We start from the raw sequence: 21,988 nt of genomic DNA, 5'->3' as shown, positions 1-21,988 counted from the left end.
GGAAAAGAGAAGAAAATATTTTTAGGAAACTAGTAATAAGTGAAAAGGAAAATACAATGAAACATGTTCCCAAAATTAATACATTAACAATATTTTTCAAATACTGTTTTATTTTAGCCAGATAAAATGGACAATTATAAAAGAAAAACCACTTTGGTGTGGATGTAATTCAAATAAAAGTACTGACTGTGGTTGCATCTGCAGGCTGAGCCTACACAGCTGTGGAGACTTTCTAACTGGCATTCAAATGGGAATGACTTCCTGCTAGAAATAAAGACGGTAATGAATCCATGCTTTACTGTATACAATGTTATTTAATATATAGTTTTTGTGCTAAGTTTGAAAAAACAAAGCAAACACTGCTCTCAGATACAGAATATAAAATCAACAGCAAGGTCAATAAAACTCTGGCTTTACATGCTGACAGCTGAGGAGAATTTGAGCAGTAACTTGTATAAGACAACTCTGCAAGTCAGTTCTGCTACATCCATCCAGACTCTGGATTTATCTTCTGTCTCTGAGATAAAGTATTTTAAAATTGATCTTTGAATTTAGAACATGTTTCTATTTTCATAAAAATTAGCTATTGTTTTATATCTGTTACTCTTATATAAGCAGTGAAAATGCGTGTTAATCTGTCTGTCCCCCAATACTCGCTGCTGCCTTAGAGACCGTAGGTAGCGAAGATAAATGGTCATACTGGTAGACTTCTGTCTCTGCAGCTGAAAAACAAACCACTGTTTCTACTTTGGGTTTATTTTTCTTTTTTTTTTTAAATGCATAATATTGAAAGAATATTCTAAAGGAAGACTTGGATGGACAAGGGATTACCTAGAGGATCTATAGCCGACAACACTGTGACTGAATGGCACTGTGTAATTAATGAAAAACACAGGAGGAAATTCACCTCTTTCACTGAGAGTGGCTGTTCCTACAGTGACCAGATTCTGACCTCAATTATATCTGTGTGACCTTACCTAGCACCATCTGTTCAAAAATGCATGCCTAGCTCCTTTCTGCTGTCTCAAATTTTCTGTGTGTTTTGAAATCTAATTAAGTGTTGTAGTTATATCTGTAATTTGTTTACATTTCTATCTTGATTTTACTTACACTTTCTAATATTAACATACACAGACCACACGAAAAGCAAATCTGAGAATAATTTTCTTAATAAAAATAAACAACTGTTTGATAGCTTTTGCTGTGGAAACTTGTGTGATTTTTTATTTTTTACATGTGGGATTTTGAATCAATAACACTTCTAATTAAAATGTGTTTTTAAATGACCCTGTGTTGTGGTTTTCCTGTTTCTGAGTAGATTTGTGGAAGCACTGCACTCTCAGTTTTTTAAATGTGCTTTTCCCTCTGTCAATCCCTTTCACGGCTTCTTACAATACGTGTGTTCTCTCAGTTCACTGAATGACACTGGAAAGGATAAAAGGGTATATTCTTGTTGAATGCCTCCATCATCTCCCTCTTAAATCTTCTAGGAAAAACCCTTATGCCCTCTCTCATGCTTGAGAAGAGCTATCTATAAACATTTTCAAAGCTACTTAGTTATCCTCACCTGAATCCTCCATAAAACTCAGCATCAGTGTGAGGTCTGTCAAAATGTCTAATGTTTAAATCATATAGTTATCCAGACCTCTGCTTCCCACACCGTTTTCATGTCTTCACGTCTTCTCCAACAATCTTCTTCTGTGTGCTATGTGTTCCTTTTTCACACGTACTGTAAGGTCTTTTGGGTATGGGTCATCATTTCATTTTAAGTGTATACAGCATATAGCACAAGTGTGTGCTAGCTTAGCACTCTTTGATCCTTGACAATATGTTAATGTGCATTAATATCTATAATGAGAAAAAATACAGATGCTAATTTTAATAACCAAGCAGCCACCAGTAATAACAATAATAAATCGTTGTGTTTCCATGGCTAATTTTGCTTGTTAGCATTTTTTTATCAGATTGCCAAGTTACAGTAGCTCACCTTCTCACTTTGTAACCTTGAAATAATTAAAACATGTCACGGAACAATAAAGTTCGTACCGTATTATTTTGGCCTATTGTAGCATTCTGTCTCAAAACAAGTTACGTGTAATATATTTCCTATTTGTAATTGCTATACTGGTCCACTGTAGTAATAAAGTTGTCATATGGAACATGTAATGGACCACTTTACATTGTTGGAACTGCTTTTTTTATTGCAACTCCTTGTAACTTTATGATGTCTTCATAAATGTGATCCATGGCAATAATAAAGTTCTTGGACAAATATGACAAGTTACTGTTTCCTCCCCCCTAGTCTGAAAGTTATATTGACATTGTTAAATGAATGTACTTAAAGTTTTCAATGTTGAAAGAAAAGTAACCAGAGACTTGTATTATACAAACATTATTTTAGAAATATGGCAACTTGCAGTGCCTGCATCTATTTCATGTGGTTTGGGTATGCCTACCTAAACTTTTTAACGGGATCCTCCCTGAGTTATGACTATCTAAGACCAGAGGACATATCTACGCATGCAGTGCTGTGATGTTTTCATGGTTGGAACACCCCAAAGCAAGAAATAATTGCATTGGAAGGTAATTTATGGTGTGTAAGCCCTGACCATGAAAAGAAAATTGTGTGATGTCTGTGCACAGTGCTCTGCCCAAGTTGTTTTCTCTGTAGTTTTTGTTGGGCCACAGGAATGCCATTCTGTGTTTCTCCATGTGTAGTTAGTCTGTGCACACCAAAGCCCTTGTTTTATACTGCCTTCTATGTCTCACGCTCAAGTTCATGCGCGTAGAACTTGCTGAGGTATCAGAGCCCTGTGGTGCTCAGTGTAGAGGTGGTTCAAAAACTTAGAATACAGTTTTTAAGAATAGGGCTAAGTGGTAAAGAGCTAGTTCCTACTCCATGATATCTGAACTGGATGTATCCGCAGCTCTGCGGCATTTCTAAACCACTGAAGAAGTGTACAAATCAGGTCAAAGTCATTTTGAGAATCTATTTCAGCAATGTACCAACCATTCAATTACCGTCCTTTGCAAATTCCACTGGACTCTGATACTAACCACAGGGGTTATTAAGTGGGAAATACATCTTTTTTGGCTTCAGACTGACAAACTGCAATCTCGAACAAAAAAACCTCTCGATAGCATTTTATCAACTATATTTTAAGATGAAATGGCTGAGATACAAAGCACAGAAATACAAAGTTATGAGCTACCACTACATTTTTAAGTTCATTTTTGTGCCAGAAATTGACCTTCTCTACTGATTAAATCATAGGGTATGATGTCTAGAGACAAGAGGGCAAGCCAACAGTGAAGCAGCAGGTGTGAGTCTGAATTTACTTACTTTGTGAGGATTTGGTCTGACTATTTGAGTATAATAATCTCAACCTTTCCTGGTCACACCAATACAACACCACAGAATGCAAAGGAGATTGCGTAGATTGAAGCAAGAGTGGAATTCTCCTTTAGATTTTGTGTGTTTTCATTCTATATAGATGTTTCTCAAATCCTAGAAGGTTTCACTTCAGAGAAGGAAGTTGTTTTGTGCATTTGCTGTCATCTTTGATACTCACTTTTGGAATAATGTTATGAGTTAGACATACCCTAGATAAATCGCAGTAAAATATGCCTCTTCCTATATTTCCTCGTCTCCAGGGTTGTGATTCTACAACTGCTTTTTAGATTTACACTTTAGAGCCTTGTTGAAAGGGGAGGCTGCCTTGCTTTTGTAGCATAAATACAAATTCAGATTGTGAATAAATAATAGTCAGACTGACCTTTTAGACCCTTACTGCTGTGGATGGTCCCTTTGGCTTCCTTAGAAAAGTATCTGGTAAATGACTACTCCCTCATCAGCAGAACTAGTTCACCTATGAGGCACATAGGGCAATTGCCTGGAGCTCTCTGCCATGCAGGGGCATGGCTAACTAACTTAGGTGGTCATTTGAGAAGAAGGGAACACTTACAACCTTCTGACCTGGGGCTCCCACCGTCTGTAACAATGCATGTAATGGTGTGCTAGACAGCAATAACTGAATTCATTTAGGATAGTCTGTTGTCTTCTTTACGTTGTCTTGACTTTTACAAAGAACATTCATATACACCTATTCAGAAAAACATTTTCTAAAATATTAAACAAAAACTTCACTAAACTAAAATTGCTAAAATTGGTCAAGTCCAGTGCCTTTATTGTCTAGTTATTTTCCCAGTAGATTTTCTAGCTATTCTTTATTTCGAAGCAAATCTAGTTTTGCTCCAAAATTTTAAATTTCACAACCTTGTCAATCACTGTAGCGATAACATCACTTCAGCTTTACTTAGAGAAGCTGTAAGACTTGATGAAAAGCTGGGTAATATCAGACTGAAACTATGATGTTATTGTACGGACCTTCATCCAAAAAAAGTCTTAATTTTGACCTGCTTTGGTACCAGATGCCTTTGTTATGACCCAATAAAAATTATCAAGCTTCTAAATATAAATAATGCACTTTGGATTTGAGAGTGAAGTCTATCTGCCAGAATTTTCACTTAAATATGTATATGCATAAACACTACACAGTTCTTTTCCAGAGGATCTATGTTAGCAGCTTTCCCCCTACTTATCCAAACATATTTGTTGTATTATATATTCTACCTTGTGTTCTTTGTATTCAGATATATGAAGGCTTCAAACTGAAAGGAGGAAGGTTTAGATTAGGCATTAGGAAGAAATTCTTTACTGTGAGGGTGGTGAGGTACTTGCACAGGTTTCCCAGGCAGTCTTCAAGGTCAGGTTGGATGGGGCTTTGGGCAACCTGGTCTAGTGGAGGGTGTCCCTACCCATGGTGGGAGGTTGAAACTAGATGGGCTTGTCGTAGTTTCACCCCGGCTGAGAGCCAAGATCCATGCAGCTGCCTGCTCCTTAAAGGAAAAAAGCAGGGGAAGAGTGAAGGGGCAGGGTGAGAGGCAAGGGAAGGGAAAAGGAAGGGGTAAATAACCCCAGAACCAAGAAACTAAGAGGCCCGTGGGTTGGGATAAGGATAGTTTACTAAGATAACAGAAAGATAAAATATAACAATGCTAACAGGACTTTAGAGCAAAAATATATGAAGCTGTTGATACACAATGCAGTTTCTCACCAAACCACATAACTCAGGCCGTGCCACCCAGAGCCGTCCCAGAACCCGACCATCCCCCAAGAACCGCGCGTCCCAGAGCTGCCCTAGGCCTTCCTCCAGTCAGCCCCCCGATATCCTGGGCAGGACGTAATTGGCATGGAATACTCTCTTTGGTGAGTTGGGTCACCTGTCCTGGCTTCGCCCCTCCTTTCTCATGAATAGAGAAATACGAAGAGCTGAGAATGTCCTTGACTGTCTGACAGCAACTAAAAACATCAGGGTGTTATCAGCACTGCTTTCATTTTAACTCTCAAACACAGCATTCCATCCGCTGCTACAAGTGAAGTCAACTCCATCCTGACCAAAACCAGGACAGGGCTTTAAGGTCCCTTCCAACCCAAACCATCAAAGGTTGGATGAGGTACATAGGGACATGGTAATATACTCGGGGGATGGCTGTACTAGATGATTTTGGAGGTATTTTCCAACCTTAATGGTTCGATGAGTATGTAATTCTGTGACAGAGAGATCTGAGGGAGATCTGTTGAGCTATGGATAACCATAGATGGTACCTGGCTCTAACTGGAGATTCAAATTTATCATCACAAGCAGCACAAATACAGAGGTGTCTCTTATTCTACAAGAATTACACCATTAGCAATTACACAATTTTCAGACTAATAGATGGTGTATTGCTGCTTGGATTAACCCTTGTACTAACAATTCACTCACCAGGAAACTCAGAATTTGCATGCTTACGTTGCTTCACATATTAATGTTTATAAAAATCTTAAGTGTGCGACACAGAGGGAAATGACAGTCCTCTTTTCAGTGGTCTGTGGAGACAGGACAAGGGACAATGGCCTCAAGTTGGAGCACAGTAAGTTCTGCACCAACATGCGGAAGAACTTTTTTACAGTGAGGGTGACAGAGCACTGGAGTAGACTGCCCAGGAGGGTGTGGAGTCTCCTTCTCTGGAGATATTCAAGACCTGTCTGGATGTCCTAAGGAACCTGCTTTGACTGGAGGGTTGATCTCCAACCACTATGATTCTGTGATTCTGTTTCTACATGAGTATGTTGAAATACATAAAGACTACATCTGTTCAGAAATCTGATATATAATCTGGAATATTAACCAGATATGAAATAGTTCAGATAATGTGCAATGAGTAAACCTGTAGATTTTTTGTTCTGCAATTATTTTGGTTCATTAAAGACATTCCAACAAAAGTGTCCTCTTTGGGTAGTATTTACTTGTATTATGCAAGCTTTAGTTGCAAGGAATGTGTCTGCTTGCGTTTAAAGAATTTACCTTCATTAACTTTGCACATATTTGGTTTTGAAGTAGCAAATACAGACTCCTGCTAGTCTACAGACAGTTTGAAATTATGCTTCTATCTACAGTCTATAAGAACTAGCAGATGAAAGAGCATGTTATTTCAGTGTCTCGCTCATAAAACCAGGTTTCAGTCAAGGAGAAAAACAGATTACAAATCAATCCAGGTAATAAACATAATACCCAGAAGCTGAAAAATATATCTAAAAGATATAATAAAATTCCCCTGAAAACCAGATGGGTCATGGAACTTCCTCTCAGTTCGACACTGTGAGATATGTGTGTGGACTTTCAAGCAGCATTTTTCATTGTTTAACTTGTGAAACGTGAGTAGCACCTGGTTCCATACACTGCATGTATTTGAGTGCATTCTGATTATTTTATACTAACAAGAATGAGCCCAACCGAGGAAGTATACCACTGAGAATGACCTTTGATCAGCAAGCGTCTTAGTAATTAGGTACACAGCTGGATCACCTGCATTTGGCTCTGTTGTCCACTACAGTTCTAGACGGCAATAAAGATTGTAAATATACACATGCATGCAAACAAACAGAGTTTGAAGCCAAAAAATTATAAATTGTGGGTTACCACTTAATTGCACCCTAATGCCTGCATGTATCCACTTCAAATGAAGGACATCATTGCAAGGAAATTCTTCCATTTCCAGCTGCTAGGGAAGCATACTTTGCTTTTTACTACTCCAGTAATGTGAATCCTAATGACAAACTCAGCAATACCAGAAAAAAATCTGGGATGATACATATATGCCATTAATAATTTACACTTGTTTCATGTTTGTTAGGGATTATATTTTTGTAGGGATGTATCCATCTATATAGACCCTCACAAAATACACGAACAGCTATGGTGTTAAATTAGTCTCTCTCTGTAATGGTCCAGAGTTTTCCAAACAGGCAGTCCCTGTCACATAATTCATTTTGTCATTCTTTTGCTTAGGAACTGGATGTTTCCCACTGGAAAAAAGATAATGACAAACTGGTCCTTAAAACTTCTCAGGTCATGACCTTGCCTGCTTGGTAGAGAGTGGTAGTGAGGAAGATATCATCTGAAACAACTCTGTTGACAGTCAGACTGATTGAGTACATTCAAAAGTTTTCAGTACAGCACTGCCTTATGCCTTCATAATCTCTGATCAGCACATTTTCATCTTGTCTACTCTTGTCTGGCATTGCTGTGTCCCACGTCAGTCCTTAAACTTAAAAGCTCATATGGTGGTTGTCAAGATATCACTTGCAATTTGTCAGTCCAGGAGCTCTACCACAGATCTTTTATCCTCACACTCTATGTTAGAAACCATGGCAAATCTTCTGGCAGGCCAGCGTGTTGGTAGCGGCGTCCTAGTAAACCAGCACCGTCTGATGCATGCTACATCTTTACGCAGAATTCGGACTGCCTCATCACTCTGAACAAATCAGATTTAATGTCACCTAGGCATAGGTAGTTTGATGACAAGCATGACAGACAGCACCACATAATGTTTCTATTCTTCCTTGACATTGGTGGCAGCATATATATATATATATATATATATATATATATATATATATAAAAGAGTAAACCCTAATGTCCATCAACATGTATATATTGCAAACAGACTTGTATATATGTGCATTGTGGTTAGGCAGGACAGTGCCTACACACACAAACACACATGAAGGCAGAAGGATTGACATGGTCAGTACACACTGGCTTACACACCACACAACTATTACAGGGGAGCCCGAGATTGGAATTTTCAGGTTACCTGTATCACAAAAATACCACTGTATACTGCGTTATTTTAGTTGAATTTCCTATTTTTTTTCACTAGGTGGCAATGTGGTATGTGATTTGTCTCAAATTGAACCGCAGAGCTGTACTAATCAGAAAAAAACTGCACTAGATAAATGTTTTACACTGGGTTGCAATAAAGAAATGTTGATTAATTTACAGTCCGACTTTTTTTCCTTTTTTTTTTTTTTTAAATTTTATGCCCCTAGGAATTCAAACTGGATATACACCATAAGTAGAAAATAAATGAGGTTGTAAGAACTTGCAAAGCCAGCCCAGGAGTCGCATGAGATATTTAGAAGTAGCTCAGGACAGCCAGTGGGCTCCATCACCTGAAGTTTCAAGAATGGAGTGGAGTGCCAAATGGAGCACATGCAGCGACATCACTTCCATGAGTAGAGTTCATTTCAATCCATGAGGGACGCCGAATGGCTGGCAGGAATTAGAAATATTTTACTTGAATGAGTTTCTGAAGTGTATCTTGATCTGCTTGTATCGGAGCTCTAACCACTCCTGTGAAGACTGATTTGGAGCGGCAGAATGTGGGTAGCTTCATTTAAGAGTTCTTTGGTTTTTATCTCTTTTCTGATGCTTTGGAAAGTTCTCTGGGGGACTCTCAGGGAGATGGGCTAGAGATAGTAGGAGCAGTGACCCAGCAGAGCTGGTGAGAGCTGGCAGCTCTCTCCTGGAGAGCTGTGGCAGGACAAGGCCTGCACTGCAGGGCCAGAAGAAGACACTGTGGAGGTGCAGACCCCAGCAGGATCAGCTGCAGTTCCCCTCCTAAGATTCACTGTCCATGCAATGGATAGCCTGCCCGTATGATTTGATCCCTTCAATGTTAAATCTTCCTTTTGTAGATATGAAATGTGAGGTGCTAAAGCACAGATACTGTATTAGACAGAGGTAAGAAGTTCTTTTTCTCATTTGTCTTGTGAATTAACGGAATACTTTACACCAGGCAGATTCCATTTTTGCTGCTGCTCAGAATGATCTCATGTGCGGCTGACTGTCTGCCCAGTTCTCTGCAGGAAGCCTTTTGCTCTCTCAAATTTCATTATGTGACTTGACTGGTTAATTTTGTTGTCTTTTAAGCAGTCCATAGTTTTTATTCTAGGGCAATGCGCAACGTTTATATTTAGAAGTTTCTGCTGCCACCATGCTTTATAATGCTGATGGTTTAGTCTGTCTGATCCAGACCTCTCTTGTCCTGAGAACTTCCTGTCACATTATCTCTGCAATCTCTTCGTTCTTTTGATGCATCATATCCCTGCTGTAATTGTCAAGTGGACAATAATTATTTAGGACATTTAATTATTTTGGGCTAGGTTGGTTTTATATCTTGGAGTCTCTGATGCTTATGATTTGTTTTATTTTAGGGAACCATCTAGGAAATAGATATTATCTATTATAAAAATGTATGCTGCAGTTGAGAATTTGTGCTGTGTTTTATGTTTGGTTTTGATGTCTATATTAAAAGTAAACAAATGCCCCCAAAATGGGAGAAGCCTTTTGCAAATAGAGGTGGCTCTCACCTTGGTGAGAGTGGGGTCTGACCCCACCAGAACGTTATAAATCCTGCTAAAATCCTTCTTTGTCCTGCTTTAATAGGGATGTCCCGTGACAACACCAGAAGTTTAAGAGCAACTAGGTTGTCCATTATCAGGGTAAAACTAATAAAACAAAAATATTTATGTATTCAGTACTGGAAACCAGTAAAATGTGGCCAGTGAACTGTTAAAACTTTTACAACTCTGTTACAACTCTGTGCAACCTTTTTGTGTTGCCTGAGTTGCTGCAGGCTCTGAAAGAATGGAGGTGTCCAGTGAATTTCCTAATATGTAACAACTTGTTAAAATCCGTGGTAGATTGCCACCTTTATCCCTGTATAGGAGACAAGTTCGCCACCTTTATCCCTATATAGGAGACAAGTTGTTAATGCAGTTTCAGCACTCCTGAGCCTGCATGGTAGTCCCGAGTGAGGTCTCCGTTGGGTTATATGCACACAAAGACAGATGCACATGCAGTTGCACACAAGCCTACCAGACATTTTTTGTGCTGAGATTCTCACCAGCCAGGAAGTTTTAAAGCAGCCACTACTTGCAAGACCAGTGAAGCATGTTTTTGACTTAATGAGGTCCTGTTCACTTCCCTTCCTGTCTTCTCCTTTATTCAAGACCAGTGACACAAGGAAAAATGTACTGTTACAAAATGCCAGATTACATCATGGCAGTTACTAGAGTAGCATTTCCACCCAGAGTGTTATATAGTGTGAAACCATTCTGATTGTGACTTGTCTGTAGATTAGCTAATAGTTTCTACATATCACTCCATAAAATAACTTGTGCAGATGACCAAAACAAGCCCAGAATATTATGGAACTGTTGCTTGTATCCTTTTTGCTCACTTTGATATAAAAAAACCCAGTCACATATCCAGTAACTTCCTTTGGAAAACTAAGTAGAAAGCTGGGTTATTTATCTGAGTTGCCTGAATCCTTAAAATGTGTTTGTTCTGAAGTCATCCCTACTTTGACCACAAAATTAATAATTAGAAGTAACTTAATTATACAGGAACTGATTATTAAACCTTTAGCACTAAGCAATTGACCTGGTACTTTGATATTGGTACATTGTGCTGAAGAACAGAAAAGGATTTCCCGATATGGCTTTATTCAAGTTTTGTTTTGGTTTTTTTTTTTTTTTTTTCAGGAAAGCTTCCCTTCCCATGACTTTTAGATATATACATGGATGACTCTTTTCTAGATTGAATTTACAATGTTTTTAACTGGATATTTAAAGAGTTGAGTTTTATTAGCTTTTTAATTAGCATTATATTGACTAACAGAAGTGCAACATTTTTTTACAGGAGGAACATGAATGAAAAAATAATTTCAGCTTCCTTTCCATTGTTTCAGCACATGGATGAAGTGGAGACACTAAACTATAGTGACTGTGGCCCTGGTTCTGCAACAACGTGTAAATGTAGTTACTTAATTGAAAGCCTGTGCCATGAAACCATCCATAATTATTGCATTGCGAGCCTTGCAATATTCATTGTTTCTCTTAAAAGCTCACTTTGTCAGGCACCAAGAAAGAATCTCAGCTTTCAGCTAAACAACAATATAAATTGTTATCTTCCTAATAGGAGAAAGAAGATTGAAAATATGACTTGAATATACCAAACAGCTTTTAAAGACAGTAGGTAAAAGATAAAGATAAATTTATTCTACAAGTATTATAATGTTTAAGAAAAGCCTTCTATTTCAGGTTGGGGGGTGACTGCTGAATCCTGAGCAGTCCTGCTGAGTCCTGAGCATACCAACAGAAAGAGATTTTTGGTGAAGGAAAAGCACTCGAAAATACTATCAGGGAAAATTGTCCTGTGCATTCATTGTTGATTTCAATGAAGCTGGCTTTCCAAGCTGCTGATGAGAAAACAGCTGCTTTCCGGTGATGCTAGAATTAGTGCCCTGTACAATCCGTATGAGCAGAACATATGGCCCCAAGAACGACTAGTATGTGCAGAATATAGCGGCAACGGTATTGACATTATGCATACTGGGGAATGAAATTGGTCAGAGAGTACTGCCAGGATTCTCAGGGCTTTTGAACATTGATAACAGAAGTTCTTGATGAAGCATGCAACTGGTTATAACAAACAATAACTACCACTTGTTTTTTATATGTTTGGATCCATATTTATTGAGCTGTTGTTACATTTTGCCAGATTTATGACTTTGCAGAAAGAAGTAGAAGTAGAATGGTAAAAAAGCTGACTCGAGTCAAAGATACAGAAGATAAAGGGAAGCTGCAAAATTTGCAGTTCTGAATTTATCTTAACTGGTTCTGTTAGAGGAAAATGTATCACGCTGAATCTGACAGCTCAAGGGAGGTGAGGGTACTGCAGTGCCCCTGGGTCCAACAAGCCTGAGAACATCTCCCTAGTATGCACAAGCACACAGAGAACCTGGATACACCACACACTGGTTTATGTACATGGCCAACCACACAGATCACAGACAGACACACAGAGCACTCTCTTAAGCACAGACAGCACCAATGGTTTCATCCTGCTCCCCACTGGCTGAGCAGAACAGATCTCCAGGAAAAAAATAATTAAAAAAAATAATAATACATGTGTATCTGATCAGTGTGGATTCTTCCATAAGCAAAGCTGAGATGCTGAGTCTGCCCAGGAACTGCTCCTAGATCCTGGTCTCTCCAGTTCCTTGGACCTGGACACAGAAACTCCCAAGGCTACAGCCCAGGTCCAGTTCACAGAATCACAGTGCTTGAGGTTGGGAGGGACCCCAGAAGGTCATCTGGTCCAGCCCCCTGGCTTGAGCTGGTTTCCCAGGACCAAGTCCAGACAGCTTTGGAGTATTTCCAGGGATGAAGACTCCACAGCCTCTCTGTGCACAATCTGTGCCAGTGCTCAATCACCCTCAGAGTAAAAAAAGTGTTTCCTCCTGTTCAGAGGGAACCTTCTGTGTTTCTGTTTATGCCCATGACCTCTCATCCTGTCTCTGAGCACCACTGGACAGGGCCTGGCTCTGTCCTCTTCGCACCCACCCTTCGGGTATTTATCTAAACTGATGAGATAGCTCCTGAGCCTTCACTTCTCCAAGCTGAACAGTCCCGGCTGTCTCAGCCCTTCCTCATGGGAGAGATGCTCCAGTCCCTCGCTCATCTTTGTGACCTTTTGCTGGACTCTCTACAGCATGTCCGTGTGTCTGTTGTACAGGGGAGCCCAGAACCGGACCCAGCTCTCCAGGTGTGGCCTCCCCAGTGCTGAGTAGAGGGGAAGGATGTCCTCTGTCAACCTGCTGGCAACACTTCTAATGCACTGTTACCTGCTTCTGCTGCAAGGGTGTATTGTTGGCTGACGTTAGCTTCCTGCCCACCAGAATCAAGTCTTTTCTTGTCCAGCTGCTTTCTAAAGTGTTCTTCCCTGCATCCCACAGTGTCCCCCACACTGCTACACAGTGCCCCCCCCCAGTCTGAATGGTGATCCAGACAGCTGCTCTCGACAACTCGCTCTGATGGAGTTCACGCTTAGACAGGGCCTGGAGATCTCCTGGGAGAGAGCACCCTCAACCCTGTTTCCTGGGGTATTAAATTGGAAAGAAATAAAAAGCGTGTGCTCATTTTTAGTCTTTTCAGCAAGGCCTGTTCACTGGTGACTGTAGCTCTGAATGTACGGGGTGGGGGGGGGCGTGTTGATACTGTAAGCATCACCAAGCCTATTTGCAAAGCACAGACCTTGTAAAAGGACAAGATGTATTAGAGGAATTTCAGAATTAACTCTGTCTCTTCTAGCCAAGCAATTTGTGAAGTTATTTATTTATTTTATTGGCAACCTTGAAGTGCTACTATGTAGCATATTGGATTTATTTGAAAAATTGTTGGGAAACACCCCACTAATGTAGGTACAAAATTAGTGTGTTTCATAAAATAACAGAGAGGACTTTCACTCTTCTGAATGCTTTTTGCAATGTGGCCCAATCTGCTTGCAAGAAATCCCAGAACCATCTGATGGTTTGGGTTGGAAGGAATCTCAAAGCTCATCTAGTTCCAACCCCCTGCCATGGGCCCGGATACGCTCCACTAGCCCAGGTTTCCCAAAGGCCCATCCAACCTGGTCTTGAACACTGCCAGGAAGGGAGCAACCACAGCTTCTCTGGGCAACCTGTGCCATGGCCTCACCACCCTTACAGGGAAGAATTTTTCTTTAATGTCTAATCTAAATCTACCCTGTTTTAGTTTAAGTCCATGCCCATTTTCCTATCACCCCATGCCCTGCTAAAGAGCCCACCCCACTTCATCTTTTCTGTAGGTCACCTTTAGGTACTGGAAAGCTGTTTTAATATCTCCCTGGAGCCTTCTCTTCTCCAGGTAGAACAAGACCAACTCTCTCAGCCTGTCTTCACAGAAGAGGTTCTCCAACTCTCTGATCAGCTTTGTGGTCCTCCTCTGGGCTCACTCCAATAGCTCAATATCTGTCTTGTACTGGGGACTCTCAAGCTGGAGCAGTGCTTGAGGTGGGGTCTCACCAGAGCAGAGCAGAGGGGCAGAATGACCTCCCTTGATCTGCTGGCCACCCTGGTTTTGATGCAGCCCAGGTCAAAATGGGCCAAATCTTCATATCCCTACTCTGCTTTTATTCGGGCTTGGCTCTGATAAATCTGCTATTCATTCCTGTGTGTATTTTGCCTGAACAAGCACTGTGCAAGACTTACAATGCCAGGACATAGCACACAAAAATTATTATCTCAGGTCACAGTCTAGGCTTTCTTATATAATTTATCCATCACTTACTTATGTTATAAAAGTGCAGAGGTGATAAAGAAGTCATCTCTCAGGTCATATAGCAGTTTAAACTGCTGTGTCTCTGATTAAGCATCGTAGACAAAAGGGGATAATAAGATCCAGGGGAAGATGAGAAGAGTAGAGGTAAAAAGCTTGCACAGCTATTGGAAAGAAGACTTACATTATTTTGCTAGGGACTCAATAGGGGCATCTGATCCCCATTTCTTATGAAGTGTAGTTCTGACTGCCCCAAAATTGCTTTAAACATGAAAAAGATGAGACCACTGTGCTTAATAATGCTGTTAACACTGTGTCTGAAGATTTGTTCCTTCACTGTTCCGCACATAAATACTGCTTGGTCTTCATCTGTGCAAAATGTAGAGGTAAACTTTAATTGAGGGCTTTTCTTTGGGGATCATGTGCATTCAGGGGGAACAAAACTCCTATTATCAACCCAGAAATATAACAAGTTTGAGAGCGTTGTCACATAGAGATACTGAAACGTTAATTCATGCTTCTGTGACATCTTGTCTGGATTACTGTAATTCCCTGCTTGCAGGTCTCACTCGGCCATCCTTTCACAAAACAAGAACTTGTACAATAATGCAACCACTGAGATTTTAAGCATGCACAATAGCTGGTCATCGCACGTCTCTGTACTGAGATCTCAGTGATGCCTGCCATTAGGTACTGGATCGATTTGAAGATCCTGGTGATGTGTTTTAAAACACCACATGTATCCAAATGAGTTTTTGGTTCCCTATTGTCGAGCCCCAATTTTGCTCAAGTGTAAAAATGTTGGGCTTTCATTTGTTCGGAGTGAGAATTATAAATCGCTGTGTCCCATAGTGTCTTCATGCAGCTATGGAATGCACTTTGCCAGAACAGATTTGGAGTGTCAGTCTTATCGTTGACTGGAGGTCAAGACTGCGGTGGGTCACTTAACTTTTCTTCCTGTCGCCAGCATTTCTGTTTGTGTCAGGATATATTTAATGGAACATTTTAAGGCTCCTTTTTTTCCTAACTGTTTCAGAGTTGCAGCCTTCCTCAGCTCACTTCCCCAGTTACGTCTGGACCCTGATGGTTAGGAATATCCCTTTGGCAAGCATTTCCCAAGCCAGCTGTACCAGCTGTGCTCTTCCAGCTTCTTCTGCACCTGGCAGGGCATGGGGAGCAGAAATGTCCTTGATTTGTACAAGCACTACAGCTACCTAGCAATGACTAAAACACTGATGTATCAACATTATTGTCATATTAAACCTGAAACTCAGTGCTATGCCAGCCACTAGAAAGAAAATTAACTCTCTCAGCTGAAACTAGGGCACACACACTTAGGCTTCACTAAAAAAGTCATGATTGAAAGGAAATAAAAAGAGAAAAAATATCCTGTATTAACACTGGCTTCTAGTTATTTAATTCCTATTTAGTATATAACTTTCGATTGATAGGAACGAATATAGGCATCTTGGCACTAAATAACGTCACAGATGGGTCCCTAAGTGCTTTTTTCATTCCTCATGGCTAGAATATTGTATGTTACTTTTCTGGAGTTTTCTAGCATTTAATTTTCACTATAGGTATTCTATTACATGTATATGCAATAATGCTTTCAAAGCCAGGATGATACATACCCTTTTTATTTAGTCCACCCTCTCATTTCTTCTTGTCGGTTGCAGTTTTGATGACTGTGACAATATAAAAAATGTTATCCCCCAGCATAGTGTATATCATCTGCAGTAGGTGAAGGAAGGCCAGAGTATTAAACTTCCACACGAGTTCAATATAGTGTTATTAGCAGACCTGCTGAAGTTTGCAACTTCAGGTCTGAAGGGCTTGGTTTTTCAGTTAAGAAACAAAGATGTCTTAAAAGTCTAGGCTACACGTTATGTCCCCAAAGACTAACAAGCTTATACTTCTGTGGAAGGTTTTTTTGATAAAAAAAAAAATATCTTATCACCATTATAGACTTAAAGATTTCGCGTGTCATGCCACCTTCATGGATTTTTGTGCCTTACATCTCCAGTGGTACTAAGCAGGGTTGGATTTCACAAGGTGTTAGGTCTTGCTGTCATTTGGAGACATTTTACTGCTAGCAGTCCTGTTGGATCTTAAGCAGTTTGGGAGAAACTTTCTTTTCCACATAAAGAATAATATCTTTCTTTACTGATATTCTTGTCTGACCCTGAATGTAAGGGAGGATTTATCATCTTCCTTGCCGTGCCTGTTCAGTTCTGCGCTGCCTATGGACATGTTCAAAGTTTCTTCACCAGCAGTTAAATTTCCTTTTCTGTGTTTGCCTCTGTGTCTGTATTCAAGGCCAAATTCAGAAGTGGTGCATGTTTCTTAGAACAATTCAAAAGGTCCCCTTAGACTCTGCCAGATCTATTTATACCATCTCTATCAGTGTATAACATAATCTGTAATTTGCATACCAAGGAATTGCAAGAGGATTTCAATTTAAATAACAGAGACTCTTTTTTCATTTACACCTACTCATGAGTCCTTATTATGAAAGCTGTAGTGAGTTAGATTGACATTTGATGAACAAAGGGCAATTGTCTTCAACAGAAAAGAACAATAGTCTTCCAGTAGTTTTTTTGAAGCATATTTTCACTCTTATCATTATCATTTTCATGTTCCTGGGTTTGGTGAATCCAGCGTTTCATCCAGTGAATTGATATTGATCCCTGCCAGTCAGTATTCTGCAGCTGTGTGGAGGAAAAGAAAAAAAACCCTATTCTTATTTCTTTTACTTTTGTGGGGTTGCCTGAATATATTTCTGTCTGGTTGGTGTGTGGATTTCAAATGGATTTTAGAGTGTCTCTAGTTGTCCATTCCAGTTCTTCCTTCTGCTGGTCTGCTTTGCTTAGTGCAATGCTGTCATGAATACAAAAATACTGCTGGCCAGGGAGACCCTGGGACTCCAGGATTTAATGTGTGTGGACATCTGGGGCTGAGCCAGCTTGTCATGACATAGATTTTTGCTTTTTATATTGGAGGTATGACAAAACCTTGCTAAATTCCTAAGCCCTTGCATGCTAAGTATCTTCCATACTCCTTTCCTTTTTGTCCAAACCATAATTACCAAGTGAGACAGTAGTTAGAATAGCCACGTGCTGGGCTGTGTTTCCTACGCTTTCTGTCAGCCAGCCCAAACACATATCCCTTCTCAGAGACAAAGCATGAGGCAGTGGGCTTGCATACTGAGGGAGGAGATAGGAGGTGGGGAAAGGAAGGGGAAACTCAGATGATCCGTTTTACCTTATCAACAACTCAGTCTGTGCCTGAGGGACTGCACCCCATAGCAGTGACTCACACTGGGGTAGTTGGTGAAGAGCTGAAATGCAGACAGAAAGGACTCATGTTGGAGACGTTCGTGGAGGACTGTCTCCTGTGGGTGGGACCCCATGCTGGAGTGGGAGAAGAGTGTGAGAAATGCCCCCCCCCAGCTAAGAAGGAAAACAACTCGTGAGGAACTGACTGAAACCCCCATCCCCATCTACCTCTGACACCTTGGGGGGAGGAAGGGAGCAAAAGCATGATTAAAGTGAAGTCTGCTAAGAAGGGAGGGGTGGGAGAAAGTGTTTTAAGATTTGGTTGTCGTTCTCATTATCCAACTGATGTCACTGGGTGTGTAGTGTAATAAATTAGAGAGTTTTCTTATTTTATTTCTGTTGTCTGTTTTGCCCGTGACGCTGATTGCGGAATGATCTCTCCCTGTCCTTATCTCAACTCCTAAGCCTCTCAATAAATATATCTCTCCCTGTCCAGTGGAAAAGGAGAGTGATAGAGTGACTTTGGTGGGCATCTGGCCTCCATCCAGGGCCAAACCACCATATGGACTTGTGCCCTTCTTGGTGTATATTATATTGCATTGCCTCTGTAGATTAGGTGAATTAGAAAAGTATTACAGGTTACAAATGTTGTCCTACTCCAATTGGATGCTAACTGGAGCTGTTCTGCTGGTGCCTGAATTTGCAATCTTCAGCTCTGCTCTGCTGACTCTGTTAGTGACCTGAGAACAGATTTGTATTGTGGCTACTGGAGTATTAAGGCTTCCCGGTAATGCAGGTAGGTTCCAACTAAGGAAAACATTTCCTTCTTTAAAGTGTCTATAAAGAAAATAATTCTCAATATTTATTTTTTTTTTCTAGAATCCTTTGCCCAGCATCAAACTGTCAGTTTTTCTCAGAAAAGTTAGAGTCCATTTTTTGAAGTTCTTTTTTTTTTAAACAACTATTTTACAATTGTTTTTTTTTTTTAATTCTGCGATAAGCCTTTCTTTATATCATATTGATGTTTCATTGCAAAAAGTTGTATTCTGGTTTTGAATGATACGCTCTGGCATGTCTGAGTTTGTAGCTAGCTGTTTGCGATCTATGAGCCCTCTATTATGCAAAACTGAAGATTTCTATGAAATAATGTAGAAGAGCCTTAATCATAGTAACAAACCTCTGCATTCCTTCCAAACCATGCATTGGATGCTGAAGCAAAGAAGAAATCTCAAACATCTGTATTTCAGATGTTGATAGGAATTGCTTTTCCTCAAAGTCAGGCAAGCTTGTAGTAGTAGTAGTAAGGTTTATCCTCCTCATCTCCGTGCTGTAATTAACATAGCTATAATTAACATGCTTTCTTACTAAGTAGATTGAACAGGCCAGCACTGCAGTGGCCATCTTCTGCAGTAAGCAGTGTGTCTTCTGAGTTTATTACGTCTGTAGTTTCATATGCCACCAGAAAAAAAGGTGAATGCCTGATCTGTCTTTCAGTAATGTCTTTTGCCAAAATATGGTTTGAATGGGACTTGCAACACATACTGTGTTTTAAATCACTCTGAGCCCAGATTTGCATTCTGCTGCGTATTTTCTGCAGTATTTTGAACAAACTTGCTGCTTGTTAGCTTTGAAGGTAGCTAAAATTCACTAATTACCATGCAGGATCAGGCCCCTTCTGTTTAGAAATAATTACCAAAAAAAGTCTTACTATTAAGGAATGCCTTACAAAATGAAAGGGATAAACTCACTGTGAAGCTACTTTTGTGCTCCTAATGACTGTGTAAAACAATCTACAGGGATAAAAAGGTAATAAAGTAAATACAGCAGTGCCCCATCACCTTTCAAAGGCAATATCAAATCATCCATAAAATTCTGTGGAAACAAATGTCCAACTAATCCACAAATGAAAGAGCTCAGATTATCAGTGTTGAAAATAATGAATAGACCTGCACTTATTTAGATGATAAGCATTAAAGATTGTCTTCAATAATTAAGGGTTCGGGGTGTTGCTCTACTCTTGGAGCTAAACCTTTTAAATAACTTCCCAGTTTCCAGACCACTGAATCTTTGAAAAGTTAATTTTTGTTATCTCCAAATATAGGAAGCTTAGCACAACAATGGCAGTTCAAAGCCTCCCAGGTAAAGAGCCTTCAAAGACTAATTCGCAATACAAATTCATAAAAGTCAACAGTTTAGACTACTCAATTGCTTTTAAGATTTTCATCAAATGCATCTCAGCAGTTGAAACTTACCACTGATGCCTCCCAGCTGAGTTAAAGTAGAAAACACTGACAGTGTTACCTTGCTTTTTCTGTGGGTTCTTGGCAGCAAGAGATGGCAACAAACTTTGCCTCAATTTCCTGAGGATCTTATTTTTACAGATCTGACTAAAAGTAAGTGTATGAGTTGTGTACTGTGGTACAAAAAAATACTACTTTTCACACTATTATTGAGGTTTTAAAATACTAATTAACAGCAAGTGAATTGTTCAAACCAGAGTAAATAAATGTTGTCTGTCTTGTGTAATTAAATTTCTTTTAAATACAGATAGGTGCTCCCACGGTTCTTTCCAATGTAATTAAGTCACCTATTCTAAGATCAAGATTATTTTAGAAGACACTCAGCAGTTTGGGGACATTCTAGGCTTTTGTAAAAAAGATGAACAAGCTCCTCATCAATGTGACAATAGCGTGATTTTTTCCATAAACTCTAGTAGAATTTTCCTTCAAATGCAACAGAATTGCAGCCCAGTTTTACTGCTCCGCTGTGCATTGTCCTGGCAGAATCAGAAATTACCTGTAGTACCAGAGAAGAGAAATTAACTACTCCATGCCTGGGCTCCTTTCTCTGTCTGATGGGCAAGATTTTCAAAACAGGGGGGTGGTGAATGGAGACATACTTTTAAAGAAGTTTTGGGGTCTTCTTTTGAAAGGATAAAAACATTAGCGTTTAACTCTGGTGCAGTTTCTCATCTGCACAATAGTGATGATGTGTTGGCTTTTCCTGTGTTAAGTATTTTGTGCTGTGCTTAAGAGCTTCTGCATCCAAATATGTTCATATGTGTGCTTGTGTCTGTTATACATGCATGTGTACTTATGGCTGAAGAAACTTGTATCTGTGATCACCTGGAATAAGAGGGTCCTATATTCATTGAAGGCTTTCATTAGTAGCATTTCAACATTCTCTGGTATTGCTGTTTCAAACAGATCCAAATAACTCAATAATTCATACAACAGTATAATCTGTTCCTGTGAGATGCTTAGATTTGCTTAATAACTAGTAAGTCTGTGCCTTAGAATATCATTATAATATCTATTAATTATAAAAGCAGCAGGGTGGTCATGAAATGAAAATAAGATAGCTTTTTTTAAAATTTTTGATTATGACAGAGTAATAATGTCAGTTTTTATCCAAACCTTTGTATCCCTTGGTTATAGAAGACTGCAATATGAGAAGAGGCTTTTTCATGAGCTCTTATTTTCTCTTTCTCTCTCTCCATCAGAAGAAAAAAACCCACCGCTACCAACCTTGAAAATACTGCTTTGTTAATTTTTATTTTGCAACTCTTTCTGGGCAAGTCAGGAGTATAATGAGATAAATAAACCACATTTTTTTTTCCTTTTGCTTAACAATCAGTCATGGGGTTCAAAATGGGTTCAGCCCCTCTTCTGTTTAGCCTTGAGGAGACAGAGGATTTTCTGTTCAACTCCATGATACATAGCAAAGATTCCTAAACATTCTCCCTCTGATGATACAGAGGGAATAATTTACATGTGTAGCTTTCTTCCACATATTTCTGTAACAATCTGGACAATACAGACTTCTTTTCAGGTGTGGCTGTTCCTAACACACTTCTAAATGGTGAGGACTCCAAGGATGCCTTGGTGGATCGCCTGGAAAAACCTAATTTTTTCTCATATGGTAAAAATAGGGAGTATAATTACTGTTTTGTTGTTATTGTTGGTTTGTTTTCTGGGGGGCAAGGGGGTTGATGGAAAGAACTCTCATCGTTACGCTCTGCTAGCCACTCTGTCATCCACTTTCCTGCTGTAAAACCGAACCTTTCTCTTGCTGACTGACTGCAATTCCTTTGTCAAGTGAACTCTGTAGCTGTTGGTTCACCTCTATCTCAGCCATATCCTGGTGACTTTCATTGTTCAGCCATTTCATCATGGGA

The sequence above is a fragment of the Gallinula chloropus genome, assembly GCF_964237585.1.
Source record: "Gallinula chloropus genome assembly, chromosome: 4".
Classification (NCBI taxonomy): domain Eukaryota; kingdom Metazoa; phylum Chordata; class Aves; order Gruiformes; family Rallidae; genus Gallinula; species Gallinula chloropus.
Note: the sequence above shows the minus strand (reverse complement) of the source record.